General features: G+C 41.4%; 1 pseudogene across 1 annotated transcript; it reads left to right on the top strand.

The window, feature by feature from the left end:
* The first annotated feature begins 11,813 nt into the window (after positions 1–11,813).
* On the top strand, positions 11,814–12,468 carry LOC310948059 (transcription factor HES-5-like; annotated as a pseudogene). Its single transcript has 2 exons — positions 11,814–11,933; positions 12,049–12,468. The product of its transcript is annotated as a transcription factor HES-5-like (transcript).
* Positions 12,469–15,562: the final 3,094 nt, after the last annotated feature.

Below are 15,562 nucleotides of genomic sequence, written 5' to 3'. Positions count from 1 at the left end.
AGGAGAGTTAGACAGTCTTTCCAACAAAAATACAGTTTCAGGAGGTAGGCTCGTTTGGCTTGGTGTCTCTGGGAGAGGAAGACGGCTGAAAGCATCAGCATTTGCATTATCACTGCCTGCTTTGTAGACTATGTGATACTGGTACGCTGACAAAGTCAATGCCCAGCGTTGCACTCTTGCTGCAGCCATGGGTGGAATGCCTTTTGATTCACTGAACAGACCTAGTAGGGGCTTATGGTCCGTAAAGATAGTAAAAGGGCGTCCGTACAGGTACTGATGGAAACGTTTTACAGCAAAAACTACAGCTAGCCCTTCCTTCTCTAACTGCGAATACCCTTTTTCTGCTGCTGTGAGAGTGCGTGACACATACCCAACAGGCTGTTCATCTCCATCCTTCATGCAATGCGACAGAACAGCTCCCACGCCATAAGGGGATGCGTCACAGGATAAGATGACTTCTTTGTCTGGATCAAAATGCACAAGTAGCGGTGCAGAGTGTAACAGTTTTTTAACCTGCTCAAACGCTTTCTCTTGAGCCTGCTGCCACGTCCATGAGCTGTCTGTGTGCAGCAGCTGGTAGAGAGGGGTGAGCACCGTGGAGAGCTCGGGTAAGAACTTCCCGTAATAGTTCACTAAGCCCAAGAATGACCTGAGCTCTGCTACATTCTTTGGACTTGGAGCCTCCTTTATTGCCCTCACCTTCTCTTCCACCGGAGATATGCCCTGAGCCGAAATCTGGTGGCCCAGGTAGGTTACACTCGGAGCTTGGAACACACACTTACTGCTCTTCAAACGCAGCCCGGCTTCTGCCAGTCTTTTTAACACCTGGTCCAGATTTTTAAGATGCTCCTCTTCTGTTTTACCTGTGACCAAAATGTCATCTAAATAGACTGCCACGTGTGGGATATTCTGCAGCAGGTTGTCTATAGTGCGTTGGAAGATAGCTGGACTGGATGCGACGCCGAACACCAGGCGGTTGTACTTAAACAGTCCCTTGTGGGTGTTTATGGTCACATATTGTTTAGAATCCTCATCCAGTAACAGCTGCTGATATGCATGACTCATGTCCAGCTTGGTAAATGTTTGTCCACCTGCCAGTGTGGCAAACAGATCCTCCACGCGAGGCAAAGGGTAGGTGTCCAGTTGTGAGGCTTGGTTTATTGTTAGTTTGTAATCACCACATATGCGTACCCCACCATCACCTTTCAGCACTGGCACAATCGGAGCTGCCCAGTCTGAGAACTCAATAGGCTCGATGACACCCATCTGCTGCAGCCTGTCCAGCTCAGCCTCTACTTTAGCCTTCATGGCATATGGGACTGTGCGTGGTTTGAAAAAGCGTGGTGGCGCTTTGGGGTCCACACACAGCTTCACTGTAGTGCCACGTAGGGTGCCAAGTTCGTCTTTAAAAACATCTGCATATTTTTCTAGGATTTCTCCCATCACTGCCACATACCTGATTTCTCTCCAATTCAGGCGGATTTTCTGTAGGAGGTCACGTCCCAGCAAACTTGGTCCAGCCCCTTTAACCACGAGCAGTCTCACTGTAGCCTCCTGGCCTTGATACAGCACCTCCACCTCTATAGCCCCAAGAAGTGGAATGCACTCACCCGTATATTGTCTCAGTCTGATATCAGTCTTTTTAAGCACAGGTGCCTCTCCAGAGCACCACAAACTGCAGTAGGTTGCTTGACTTATCACTGAAGCTGAGGCGCCTGTGTCCACCTCCATTTTCAGGTCTTTTCCATTCACCTGCAATGTTTCATAGATGGGCTCCGCCCTTGGCTCACTGAGGTTGAACATGTTGAAGGAACACTGCTCCTCAGGCTCCTCACTCTGAAGGTGGTGTGTTGCCCTGGGTCTTATCTTCCCCCAGTCTTTGTTTTGTTTATGTTTAGCACCCCTGCACTTCTTTGCTATGTGTCCCTTTTTCTTGCAGTTGTGACACACAGAGTCCTTAAAGCCACAATCATTGGCAAAATGTGCTCCCCCACAACGGTAACATTCAACGGGTTTTGATGGCTTGCCTTTGTTGTCCTTGTACACGTGATGAACGGCGCTTGGCTGTGTGCTACCGTTAGCTTTTTGAATGTCTTTAGTGTTGTTGACTGCCGTTTCCAATGCCTGAGCAATGTCCAGCGCTTTCTTGAAGGTAAGTGTGGTTTCTCCTAATAATCGGCGCTGCATGCCGTCATCATTTATACCACAAACCAACCTGTCCCGCAGCATGTCGTCCAGTACAGCCCCGAACTCACAGTGCTCCGACAGTTGTCTCATCTCCGCCACGAACGCAGCTACTGAAACCCCAGGCTTGCGTGAATGAGTGTGGAACTTAAAGCGCTGCACTATCACCGATGGCTTCGGGCTGTGATGATTTTGCAACAGCGTCACCAACTCCTTGAAGCTCAAGTCACCTGGCTTCCGCGGCGTTGCTAAATTGCGTACCAACTTATACGTCTTAGCACCGCACACACTCAGAAGAATTGACCTTTTCTTTTCCTCTTCAGAAATGTCATTCGCCAGGAAAAAGTGCTCAAGTCTCTCGACATATTCAATCCAGTCTCCGTCCGTCTCGACGAATTCACTAAGCGAGCCGACCATAGCCATTATGAACGTCTTCTTCGACTCTAACTTCACTATCGGCTGCTCTCGGTTTTAATCCTCGTCGCCAAAAAGTGTGGTAACCCGAGGGTAATAATGCACGAACACTTTCATAGTAGTTCGGTGTACTTTACTGAAACTTTGTTGTAGCCAGCCATCCATGTGTACAAGTGGGGAGTAACCGCAATAACAGTCCCACAGGGTACAAAAACCCGACACTAAGGTTCCGGGGTGCAATCCTCTAATCAAGTACTGACACACCGTTAAGGCTATAACATTCCCTATAACAGGCAGGAACGTCGGACAGACCCAGCTCTGTGGAGGACGGCCATCTGTCTTGATCGGTTGGGGAGGAAGAAAAGGAGAGAGAAAGAGAGAAAAGACACACAGATGGACAGAGAGAGACAGACAGACACACTTCCAGAGATGCAAGCAAAGCCTAACAGTAACTATAATATTTATATAGTAATGTGAATATAACGTATATGTTAAGACAGTTAATACAACAGAATAGTAGTAACAAGCGCAGCTAAGGTGACAGAATATGAAAATGATAATAATTATGGTGGCAAACATGATCAATGATGAGTAGTGGCAATAGCAGCTACGATACAGCTACAAATTTTATAGTTTATTAAAGAAAGAGAAGTGAATGAATGATGAGGGGCAGAGATTAGGGATAAAAGACAGGGCCTCCTCTTAATGTCTCCAAGCCATGCAGCCCCTCCATCAAGCCCATATGCATATTCTGAGAAGGACTCTGACAATCAGGGGGAGGGGAGACTGAACCTGCATCTGATGTGTCAGTTGTCACAAAACCAGTGACTGAGGAAAACAGACTGAAACAAGGAAAAAGCTAGCATTGCTTCTCCAGAAAAGTTCTCTCTCCAAACAGCAACTTCTTTTTGACTACTGGCCTGAAGCAAAGGAAATGGATGTCCACGGCACCAGATGTTCAGTTGAATTGAACACTGAAGAGCTTGTGTTCAGGACATGGCAGCCAGAGGGACTAAAAGATTGCAAGGAGGTGGGAACTGGAGAGGTGTGAACTCCGATGGGCCAACATTCGACCGGCCATTTGGTTCACTATACCAGCAGAATGGGGCACAGAATCCTGGACAAAGATGGCCTCATCAAGACAACAGCAGAAGGAGATAAAGAAGGAGACTGGGACAAGATCCAGAGAAGTCCTGGTTGCGTGTTTCTGCTTGGGGTTTTTTCATGGTTCCCCCATGAACAGGCCATACAGACAGCGGAGGAAGGTCAGAGCATTTGAAAATCACAAATTAGAAATTAAAGATAAAAACATCCACACTAGATGACACCGTTAGTTGAACTTAGAATGAACAGGATGTTAAGGTTCAACACATACATACACTTGCGTATACATATAGGAACATTTATAAAGAATAAGTATTGGTGTCAATAGGGAAAATTAGGGTTTTGCAGTGAGAGTTGATCATTAGACACAGAAAGTTAAGGTTTTGATTACTTTGCTCAGACAAAATCTTTTTTAGCTCTTGTTTTTGCAAATTTAAGCATTAGATATAACAATAATAATAAGGATAATATTATTAATAATGATAATAAGTGGGTCCTGACTGCATCCATAGGAACTGGATGGGTTTTTAAAAAAATAAAAAAATAAATGGCTAATGGATTATTTTATGTTTTTGTGGAGATCTCCCAAACCCTGTATAAAGAAACTTGGCCAATGACTGACTTTTTAGACTGTGACTGCTGAGGCAAACAGCCTCTACCGACTTAAAATGACCTACCTGATCGAGCTCTGATTGTTTCTTTTTAATTTTTGCATGATAGTTGTATGTCAGTAGTTTTATGTCGATTAACAAACACTAACATCTGACCCTATTGTATTTTCAAAGTGTGCATGTTCTGCATGATACTCATTGTCACACTAATGTTTTATGTCAGCCTGAAGCGCTGTACCGTCTTAATTTTTGGGCCTTTGATCCTACAGCTAAAGATGGAGAACCATTCTTGGATGGAAATGTTTAACAGTGGATCAAAACCATGGGATGCATTGTTTGATACATAGTGTTTAACGATGATTCTGTTTTTCTTCATAGATGGTTCTGCGAGGAATCCATCTAACTGCTCTTTCTGTGTTTGCCTTTGAACTAAACTGCCAAAATAACTCGTCGGCTAAGGCGACAGAGTTATTTGTATTAATCTGTGGTTTTCTTTCTAGGCGCAACAGATGATACAGTGTCAGAGTCACAATATGCTTTAATATTGTCCATAACTTGCAGACTCTGGGAAAAACTGTGGCATTCTCACTCCTACAGGAAACCCTTTTGTTCTTAACCTTTTGTCTCCAACACTTTTACCTGTTTACAGTTAAAAAGAGTTCACGCTGACTGTAAAAACTCAGTTTTCACAGGGCGATGCCATAGCAGATGATGATACGCTGTGAATAGAATTGTTTTTGTTTTAATGTTTTTCGTTTTTTATTTTTCCTTGTTATATTCTGAGAGTTAAAAGTGAACCTCTACTAATGTTTGTAGTGTGTAGTCAAAGAAAGAGTTAGTTGATGATATTGTGTTATTTCAAAAAAATTATTTGACACTTTGTGTCAAAAGGGGGGAATGTGAGAAATAACCAAAGATTGACCTAACTTTTTTTTGTAACTTTTTATTTATCTATGATGTAAATCCCTGTATGTTGATAAACATAACAGTCAAGCTATGAATGACTGCTAGGGGGATTGTGGATAGGAGACATGGGTTCCCGGAGAAAATCAGGTCAGATAACGGAACACATTTCAAGAATCAGGATTTGCAGTAGGTTGAATCAATGTTGGGTTTGAAACACAAGTTTGGTACAGTTTACCATCCCCAGTCACAAGGGAAAGTGGAAAGAATGAATCAGACTATAAAAAACAAATTGGCCAAAATCTGTGCACAGACCAAAATGAATTGGGTTGACGCCCTACCATTAGCCTTGATGTCTGTTAGGAGCTCTGTGAATCAGAGAGAGAGTATTTCCGTGAATTGCAAAGTCTCTCGCCAAACAGGTGACCAATCGACTCGACAACGCGGAGGCCCAGTCAACGCCGGAGACAGACTGGGTGGTGCTGAAGGTCATCAAGCAGAAGTGGTCCGAACGTCGCTGGACAGGTCAATACCAGGTGGTGGAGTGAACTTCCCACGCCGTCCGACTGAAGGGGAAAGGCGACACTTGGTACCACTGGAGCCAGTGTGCTTGCTATCAATGATTTTCTGCAATTGCGAACGCTTGATGTTGAGCTCTTTTGAGAGCTCAAAAGGGGGAATTGTGGAAGATAGAGAAATGAGCTGCTCGGTCATGTGGCCTTTGAAATGGCTAAACTGAAGTTGGTGCACAGTGGGGTCATGGTACATAAACCCCTGGAATGAGACTAGTCCTGGCTGGTTGAGCAGATAATAACTTGCATCACAGAGCCTCACAGAAAAGAGAGTTCAGATCTGTAGAGTGTGCAAGATAGAGATCTCGTGCTCTCTCACACATCACCTCGTTATGATCCTAAAAGAACAGAGGAATGCGCATTTCCTCATTTTAGGCACACGCACACATACTCATTAACTAACAATTTCGTGTGGTGTAAACACAGACACATCTGTTCTCTCTAGATAGCCATATAGGGACATGTACTAATTTCCTTCTCTCAGCTTTTAGTGTTATATGTGTTGCCAGGCAGATTAACGCCCATTGCCGCCTTTTTTACCTTTAAGGCGTTACCATCGACAGAAGGGTATTTAAAGCCGCTACCCTTACCACAACAAGACTCGTCTGATGTTTGACCTGGTTTGAGTTGTATCAGAACTTGTCTCCGCTTTGCAAAGTGCTCCAATAAAGATATTGGTGTGATCTCAAGCCATCGTCTCAAGATCTCTCCTTCTATCCTCCGATCAACGGACCCGGGGAGGTAACTGCAGGTTGATCTCAACAGTAAGAAGCGCAAATTTAAATTTTATGAAATGAAGTGGAGATCCGAAGATTTGTTTTATTTGGTAGCCTCTCTTCAGGGATAAACACAAAGAAAAATAAATTTGAGTGGGAGTGTGTATGTGAGGCAGTGAACGCTGTGGGGTTCGGAACAGCACACACCCACTGAAATAAAAAAAAAAGGTCAGACGTGAAGGTGGAGGTTAAGCGGAGGATTTCGGCCCACCGCTGAAGTATCACCGCAACGGGCGGGGGGCAGGAGTGGAGGAACTGACCCCCATTGATCAGAGAGTAGCGGCTATTGTGGGGGACACAGCTCTAAGCGGCGGCCCATGAAGGCCACACAGATCATCCTCAAGGTAAATGTGTTAAACTCAGAAATGTCATTATACTGGCCTTACAATAGGCTGCTCACATTACACATGCTTGTGCGTTAAGTTGCCAGGATATAAACGCATTGACTCATGTTTCATTACTTAATTTCTTTTATTATTATTTCTAATAGACGATGAACCAGGAGAGGGCTCCTCCCTCTGCACCGTGGGCCCTGGCGTCTCCACCGGCACCTCGCACCCTGGCTCCTCCACCAGCACCTCGCATCCCGGCGTCTCCACGCCAGTTGCTGATGTCCGCCCGACTGGCCGTGTCCTTTCACAAGCTGTGCTGGAATCACAGGAGGAAATAGTGAGAGCAATCCTTGGCGTCAGTGATCGTCTAGATCAAATTGTTAATGCACTGGGAGATATTTGTCACGCAATAAATGCACTTAAAAAGTAAATTAAAAAATCCTTGCCTCTTTACATCGTTGAAATCAGATGCAGATGCAGAGTCAACCTCGACCTACCCCGCGAAGCGATACGGGCCCGAGGTGCGCCGTGGCTACTCCAGTGTGACATTTCCAACTTTACGCATGCGTTTATTGAGACAAATACTGAAGGAGACAAAAAGGCTTACTAGATAGCTCTGCCACTCTATTTTCCCCATGGAAAAAACAAATACAGATATTTGAATGCACGTGCCCAAACGGGCATTGTGCTGGTTTAAATTTGGGGCGCAATTAAACAGATAAATTAGTCACTCACCGAGAAGCCACCCATCGCGCACCGTGCCAGCCTCCAACCTGTTACCAACCATGCTATAGGTTAGAATGAACGAGTCATGCGTTAAACCAGGCCACCTTGCCATGATGTTGTCGAGCTGCATTTGTGCATCACATATTGTTTGAACATTTACTGACAACCCCTGGCTCCTGGCTGTGTGTCGTTCTAGGGCTGCGTACGCAACATTGATACATGAGGCCCCAGGTGTTTACTGACCGCAACCCTCTTCTTTTTATTGCCAAAAACAATTATCTCAGTTTTTTCCTGATTTAACTGAAGGCAATTTTGGTTCTTCCAATTTTTGACGTAATGACTCTATTGAACTGCAGTCATCTGGAGACAGTGCGAGATATTTGTGTGTCATCTGCATAACTATTATAGTTAACATTAGAATTCTGCAGAATTTTACCCAAAGGCAGCATATATAAGTTGAACCGAAGGGGTCCAAGGACTGACCCCTGAGAAACTCCACATGTCATCGCCACTCGGATTGATAACTACCAATAGTCCTGCCCAGGTTTCCAACCTGTTCAGCAGTATACTGTAATCCACAGTGTCAAAGGCAGCACTGAGATCCAACAGGACCAGAAATAACACTTTGCCTGAGTCAGTTTTCAACCTTATGTCATTTAACACTCTAATAAGGGAGAACTGCTTTGTCCCTCAGGCCATCATCCTCTAGAACTCCTCGCTCGGGGGGAGGAGGAAATAAAGAGGACAGAAGAGAAGGAGTGGGAGCCACTCATTGTGCAATTATTAATCAATTCATACATACCTGGACACTTATCTTCTTTTTTTGTGCAATAATTTAATACACCACTTAAGTGCAATAATTTAATCTTACTGCTCATTTCTGTCATTTACATTCATAAATATTCTACATTTAATTTATCATATTTCATTTTCCGTGAATTTTATTGTACCTGTATTCTTACATCTTCTTAATATATATTTAACTAAAAGTTTACTGTTTATTGTTTTTTTTTAAAGTTTCTGTATTTATTTAGCCAAGAGTTTATTGGTTATAATGTATTTTTATTACTTCCTAAGCTGTTTTTGTAAGCTGCTGGTAATTCAATTTCCTTGCGGGAGTTATCATAAAGGGATTAATAAAGAGAAGTCTAAGTCTAAAGCAAAAAAAGAAAACCTCTGAATTTTTTTCCCGGCTAAATTGTATTGCCTATCTACAATAAGTATTTGTAAAACTGTTTTAAAATTGATCTGAAAGACAAAAAAAGAAGAAAGTTCCCTCACTAGTATAGTATTCAGAAAAAAGTCATAGCATTTCCACGCATTTTCCGCAGGAAATGCATTTTCTAGTTCAGCTTATTCTCCTTCTTTCGCCTGAAACTCTGATTTGATTCAAGTCTGTCGCCAACACATGCGCAAAACATACACCACAATGTGCAGAATGATCAAGAATGGTTTGCTATTATTTTTGTCAAAAATTTTCCAAGCCGCTTTCACGAAAATCACAAAAAAAGGCAGCAAATTTTCAAATACACAAAAAAGGGGAAATCATCGTGGATGAAGCTCAAAACCAGCCCTCTTTGGGGCCATGCTGATTTGCCATACTTTAACATAAAAAAACTGATTATAATTTTATATGGGTTAGGAGATTTGCAATTTCTTTGGGCTCAATTGGCATTTTGATATCAAGCAAAGTTTTCACATAATCAGAGTTTTGTTTTGTTAAATTTTCAGGCCGTTTACGACAACTTTCACTCTTCTTACATCAATTTAAGTCAAAACATAAAGAAATGTGTGCTGGTCGCATGTCCTATCCCATGTTACTGTGGGATTAAACAGGCTTACACATCTGACCCTGTGAGCCTCCAAGCGACAGGAGTGCCAACCAGTTGCCCATGGTGCTGCGATACAAACTGAGACAAGAAATTGTCTGGATAAGAGCAGACAGCCAGATTTTTAGCCTGCTCTGGTGCTCACATATTTGACCCCACAAACATCAAAATGATATCAAGGCTTCATCAGAGTCTCTTCTCCTTGGTGATTGTCATATTTTGGACATTGGACTAATGTTTTTTGAATTAAAAGATTTTGTTTAAGAGGTGTAATCTCCATGAAATGAATTTGATCTACATAAGTCTTTGAATGATGGAGACAGTGACCCAATGACTTAACAGTTTCTGGGAAAACGGGACAAATCTGATTTGAAATTTCCAAAAGATCTCTGATTGGCCCTTTGTATTTTTGCTTGGACTTATATTGTATCAGGCTAATGTAAACATTAAAGCCATTTTTCAGTAAAGCCTCCTTTTGTTCACAGTAAAATACGTTTTTTGTTACACCTTTTGGATTTTCAGCCAAGAGAGTATTGTTGATGATGCCTTAGTAATACAAATGCTATGACACCCTGTGTCTGGAAAGATTTCTTAACTGTTAGTCTATAACAGGGGGTGTCTAATCCTGCTCCTGCATGTTTTAGGTTTTTCCCTGCTATAACACTCGTTATCAAGCAGCTGAAGCTTGATAACAAGCAGAGCATTAGACTCAGGTGTGTTGGAGCAGAGATAAACCTAAAATATGCAGAACAGTAGCTCTCCAGGAGCAGGATTGGACACCTCTGGTCTATCATGAACTACCACTGCCTTTACTACTACTACTACTACTACTACAACTAGCACTAGTACTAACCAATTTCAGCTTTTACTACTTTTGACCTTAGCATGGGGATGTGCACCAAGTATCAGAACAGGTAAAAGTCAAGCCCATAGTTAAAATGTCTTGCTGAATTTTCTAGTTATTATTATTCTGCTGCTTTAGTTGAAAATTAACAATTTCCACATTTGACAGCTCAAACATTTCAACTTTTTTATATCATTCATATCTTTTAGGCAAATCACTGGTGAGATTTTCAACATCCAGTGGTTGCACCTCATTATGTTCAGAAATATACTTCTCTAGTTTCATTGAATGTTATGTGTCCCAGCTATTAGCATTAATGGTCTTTTTTTTTTTTGAGAGGGCCTCACCCCCTACCCTTGGTGGTGCACACTGCTTGTGAACAGGGCCCTTCAAAGGTCCATTTGTAGGAGGGCACATGCCTATTTAGTGCTTATAGACGGAGTGTGGGAAAACTCTGGAGGGAAGAGTTCAGTGTGAAAGACATCCCTCCCACCAGCAGCAGTAATTCTCCAAAGGGAATTGGCACACTCCAGGAACAGCTGCCCCCCAGGAAACCTCCCACCCTCATGAGGGCTGAAGTTTTGATCCAGTTGGTCAGCAATGAGGCATGATTATGACTGGAGGTTCACCATCTAGTATGATGATGATTGGGAACTGAAAATGAGATGATGGATGATTTTGGTGACTCTTTACAAGAGATTGTTTACCAAAATTTTGAATTTAACAAACTGTCCAGAGTCAGCCTATGGCGTCCTTTCCCTCCAGATGGCTGATGATGTCAGACACACAGCCAGCATCTGTCACAGGAGTCCCTTTGTGCTTCATTGAACACACCATACAGGGAGGCAGTGTGGGAAACTGAGCTCCACTTGTTACTCACACTGACTACAAGGCACGTGTCAAAAGACTGTGCTAAATTTGGACACCGGCGTATTTATTGTCTTGACTTTATTTCAAGTGCCATGCATGGGCATAACACTGTCTTAGAGCATCTTACAATGTAGTTTTACAAAATGGTGAATCTTTTTAATGACGAAAAATGTAAGATTTTTTTTTACTGAATTGTCAATTACAGAGAGTGATTTAGTCTAGTACTTTTTGTCTCAAATAAAATGCTATTTAAAAACAAAACAATCAACTTGTTTTTTTCTATTTTTGTTTCATCCTGTGTGTCATTAATTACATAACACAACGACTATTCTTCCCCTATGTGTGTGTGTGATGGGCCTGTGCTCAGTCGAAGTCATTGATCCCAGCATCAGGCAGCAGATCTTCTCTCTACAGGGTCACCACTTTCCCAGATTCACACAGAGCTCTGTGACTCTCTCTCCATCACCCCCCCAGTTCAACACCTGTTCCCCTGAGATCCAACCATTGTCCCCCAGGCAATAACAGCATTAAGTGTGCCGCATCCCTTATTGTCTCACCAAGCTCTCTGATTGGTTGAGACTGAGAGAAACTCCAACCAGACCATGACCCACACATTCATATGGAGATGTGGGACTATAAATAGGAGGGATGAAGCCAGCAGAGATCAGATTCTCTCTATAGAGACCTCTACAGCACAGAGATCCAGACATGGCACCTACAATCACTGCAATGACCAATTCTGAGGCGCATCTGACTCTGACCCACAAGGTAAATTGAAGATTCAAGAAGATTGAAATTCTGTCAATAAGACGTTTTTTCTCTGGTCATGCTAACGCTATACTCCAGAATACAGTTATTCATGACTTTGTTCTTCTTTCTGCAGCTGAGAAAGCCTCTGGTGGAGAAGTTACGCAGAGAGCGAATCAACAGCGGCATTGAGCAGCTCAAGTCTCTCCTGGGTCCAGAGTTCCTCAAACAGCAGCCAGACTCCAAGATGGAGAAAGCAGACATCCTGGAGATGACCGTTTGTGTCCTGAGGCGACTGCAGCAGCATCCACCTGTGGACTCAGCAGCGGTCAATCAGGGCTACTCCAGGTGTGTCCAAGAGGTGAAACAATTCCTGTCCAAAGAGCAGGTGAAGACACAGTCCCAGAGAAGACTGATGGACCACTTCAACAATCTGCAGTCTTCCTGTGATAACAACCTAAGAGAGGCTGACTTCTCTCTTCTGAGCTCCACAGTCCAGACCAGCATCACCAAAGACAAGAGTCCAGTCAACAGTGACCTCTGGAGGCCGTGGTAGACACCTACAGACTGGAGTTACTACCAGACGAACTGACATGAACATATTGGTCAAAGATGACTGAAACTCAATTCTTTGACACTGAGGAGCAACAATATCTTTCAAGTTGAGAAAGAGAACATCTTGACATGCATGTTGCATGAACCAAATCTGATTGCATCAGCAATTATTATGCCTCACGTTACTTCATGTGTTGGTGGTATAAGCTCTGGTAACATTTGTTATCTTCTAATGTGATTGATCATTTTGATCAGAAACTTTGAACCAAATCTGATTGCATCAGCAATTATTATCATACCTCACTGTACTTCATGTATTGGTGGTATAAGCGCTGGTAACATTTGTTATCTTCTCATGTTATTGATCATTTTGATCAGAAACTTTGAACCAAATCTGATTGCATCAGCAATTATTATCATACCTCACTGTACTTCATGTATTGGTGGTATAAGCTCTGGTAACATTTGTTATCTTCTCATGTTATTGATCATTTGGATCAGAAACTTTCACTGTCCTGTTTTATGGACATATCATATATCATCATAATTTACTTTAATCTTTATTTCTCAAAACTGATCTGTTGTTAGATCCAAATGTTTATCTTTTTTTTCCAAAAGATTTTGTTAATGTCACAATTTTCCTGTGACACTTTAATGCCTCACTGCACGTCATGTGTTGGTACAATATAGTGCATGGAGATGGTTATTACCTCTGGATAGTTATTGATGATTTTGAATCCATCAAAAATATGAATTGTCCTTTTTATGGACATTTTGTCATAATGAACCTTCCCCTTACTTTATGTGATTATTGAAAAATGATCTGTTTTGAGATCAATATGTTTATCTTTCCATTGTAAAAGGTTTTTTTAATGTCCCACTATCACAGTTTTCCAGTGACAATGTCTTTTTTACATTTTGATAATTGATTGAATTCAGTGGTTATCAAGAACAATGTGACCTGTTGTAAGGTCAGTTTTTACTACTTTGTGCTTTGTTCATTAAGTTCAAATGTTTGAATCCATTTGTAAAAACATTTTAAAGTACAGTGAGTACTGTGTCCTCACATACTGTAAATCCTTTGTCTTTTACAAAGGCAGTTGTTCCTTTACTCTCTCTGAGTACAGTGTGTCTTTTAGAAATCTACAAGTTGTTGTTGTGATGTATCATCACCTCTAGTTCATACTTTATAATTTATGTCGCTCATTGTGACTTGTTGAATAAACAAACACTGCAAGATGAAAAATGTCTGCTTGTCTCATATTGTTTTTTCATTTTCACCTCATTGATACAGGTCTCCATCGTTCCTACCTTTGACTGACACATCAAGATACAATTCAGCACACACAAAAATTGATATTCCATAATACTGTTTATCTGTTTAGTGTAAAACTAAGCATAGGAATGTAGTTCAGGAAATGTGTTTGATCAGGAGGAATTATTAATCTCATGTCACTCTATTCAATGCAGTGAGTCAGTTCATCAAACCAAATGATAAAAAGTACATTTGCTGTACCACTAGGTTCATATTACTGTTGTGTCAGGTGTTTTAATGTAAAAAGTTTAAAGTTAACCATCAAACAGGACAGACATTGTATCTAATGAGATGCATAATAAGACACACTTCTATTGCTCCTCCAGTGAAAAGGCAGAGTGTGGGAAACCAGAGGAATCTCACTCACAGAGCTCTGTGGGACAATACATCCAGACCTTTGCCCTGAAGGGCCAAAGATTAAAAGACACTCTGGCTACAAATATGTAAAGTTCCTAACTTCTTTCAAATCATAGATTAATGTCAATGTTTCGTTGTGTTGAGAAAAACATCCCTGCCAAAGTCGTTCTTTAAGTTTGTCAGTGAGCTAAATTTTAAAACTAGACTGTTGTTGGTAGTTTGAAATATTTGGTTTGTTTCAGGATACCAGCTTGATAATGATGATGTTGATGATGATGATGATGATGATGATGATGATGATGATGATGATGATGATGATGATGATGATGATGATGATGATGATGATGATATTTTGTGACTGAAAACAAGACACTGGAAAAGAAAACATTGATCAGCATCGATGCCACACAGGTCAGTGTTTTTCTGACAGAATTAAACCACAGTATCACATGTTGACCTCAGTGTTCATGGTTGTATTAACAATACAGGGTTTTGGAATATTTGGTTGACATACATGATTTCAGCGCTGGTTTCCAACACAGACAATTCTGGTGTGACATGTATTAAAAATGAAATGCTGATGAGTTGTACAATGTCAACAAAAGAATAAAGATGAGAGGAACAATTGCACCATGTGTAAAGAAAATATGATAATAATATTCAGAAGGTCTATTTGGATATGCAACAGACTCATCTCTTTGAATGGACAGAGTGTGTGAAAACTGGAGATGAGAGTTTAGCATGATTATCATCCTTAACCCCAGCAGCAGCAGATTATTCTCCAAAGGGATTTGGCACACTTCAGGAAGCAGCTGCCTCAACCTCCCACCCTCATCTATAGAGCTGAAACCTTGATCTAGTTGATGATACAACTGCACAATTATGAGTGGAAGGACAAAATGTACTTAATCGATTAGAAGGTGGAAAAATAATTAGAAAAATCAATTGAAGTACCTTTTTTATTACACCCTTTTTATCAGAATTTGAAACTTTACAGACTGTCAGAGGCAGCCAATGGTGTTCTTTCCCTCCAGATGGTTGGTGATGTCAGGCTCTGTTTCTACTACAACACACATCCAGGATCAGTCACAAAAGCTCCATTCAAAGTCCTTTTGTTGTTCATTGACCACAGCATCCAAGGAGCCAGTGTGGGAAACTGAGAGCAACTTTCTACCCACAAGACTACAAGACAAGAAGACTGTGAAACATCTGGACAGCAAACTGATTATTCTTCATAAGTTTAAAAAACTATACTTTTAAAATGCATCATGGGCATCACAGTAATTTGAATACATGACAGAAATAACTTTCTGAAATATAGTATTTGATTCATTTTAAATATTTAAGAAAAATGTAAAATCACAATAGTTGAGAATTGTAACTGAATTATGAAGAAAAAATTGAAGATAAATATTATGGATTG

This window comes from Echiichthys vipera (assembly GCF_963691815.1).
Source record: "Echiichthys vipera genome assembly, chromosome: 6".
NCBI classification, from domain to species: domain Eukaryota; kingdom Metazoa; phylum Chordata; class Actinopteri; order Perciformes; family Trachinidae; genus Echiichthys; species Echiichthys vipera.
This window is presented reverse-complemented; position numbering and strand designations above follow the sequence as displayed.